Consider the following 1509-nt stretch of genomic DNA (forward strand, 5'->3'; position numbering starts at 1 on the left):
GCTGAGCAAGCCTGCCTGGTGAGGTGATGGGACCTGTGGTGATTGGTTGAGGCGTGGTTGTGGCTTGAGTGCATAAAAACTCTTGTAACCCGAGGCTCGGGGGGAGTTGAAGAGAGAAGCTGCCTGAATAAACTGCATTAAGAAGAACTGGTGGTTGTGTTTTCCTTGCTGGTCGAGGCAGATGCGACACCAGGTGACCCTGAAGGGATGGAAGGTGTTTTGCCCCACTCCTGGGTACCCAGCTCCTGTCACATAGCTACAGCCCCCAGCAGCCTTCTATTAGTCACATAAGGGCAATGCCCCAACTCCCTCCATATGTAGAGGACATGACCACAGATCACCTAGGCTCAATGCAGATTTCTATTTTAATGAGGTACCTAAAGGCCTGAAGGGCTTAGCCAATTAAGCTTTCCTTCCCATACACTCCTCCCTGAAAAAGGTATTTAACCTCAGGCCTGCCCTGAGAAGTGGAGTACAGTTTTGCTCCTCCACTTTACACCATGACAATAAATGTCTTAAAACCATAGCCTGCCTCTTTTCATTGGGATCTGTCATGGGGAGCCATGGAGAAGGCCTTCACTTAAAGAGCTTCTGTCTAACCCAAAGCTCTGCTGTATGTTGTTTAGAAGTAGTTCCTTGTGGCGATTTCAATCTCCAATTGTCAGGCTAGCAGCAGTCCAGTTCAGTAGTGCCAGGAGAACAAACATGAATCAGCAGCAGTGGCATGATCCAGCAGAAACAGCCAGGCCTCCACATAATGGGCACGAGTCGGCAGGAGTTACCAGGGCCAGCAGGGACACCAGAAGTTCTCTGGTGTGCCTCTCTCAGAAGAGATAAAGACACGAGACCAGCAAAGCAAAGCTAACCATGCAAGCATGCTCTCACTGTCCATTGAAACTATTTTTACTCCGTCCAAACATCTTGTACCCTCCCACAGGTCTTGCACCTCATAGGTCTTACCTCAGCAAAACACGCTCCATGGGAGTCTATATCAGCTGACAGATCCAGAACCTTCCACATCATTCTGCCAGATGGCCCAAGTCTGAGGAAGCAGCAAGAAGCCACCAGAACACCACCAGCATTTTGGTATGCTTCTCTCTATGGAGTCATGACAAATGATGATCAATAAACAATGGTAAGGCATACCAGTACCATCCAGCATCATCCATCGTCTGTTGTGTTATATTTATACTCCTTCTAAGCATCATGTGTCTTTTCACGATATGTGAAGCACAGTATGCTTTAGCAAAACATCATTTCTTTCACCTTTGTCTGCTTCAGCAAAACATTCTTTCACATGGCTGCTTTAGCAAAATATCCTTTTACTTGTGTGCCCCAGCAAAACATCACTTGTATTAGTTAGGGTTTTACTGCTGTGAACAGACACTATGACCAAGGCAAGTCTTATAAAAAAAACAACATTTAATTGGGGCTGGCTTACAGGTTCAGAGGTTCAGTACATTATCATCAAGGTGGGAGCATGGCAGTATCCAGGCAGGCATGGCGCAG

The sequence above is a fragment of the Mus caroli genome, chromosome 2, assembly GCF_900094665.2.
Source record: "Mus caroli chromosome 2, CAROLI_EIJ_v1.1, whole genome shotgun sequence".
Lineage (NCBI taxonomy): Eukaryota > Metazoa > Chordata > Mammalia > Rodentia > Muridae > Mus > Mus caroli.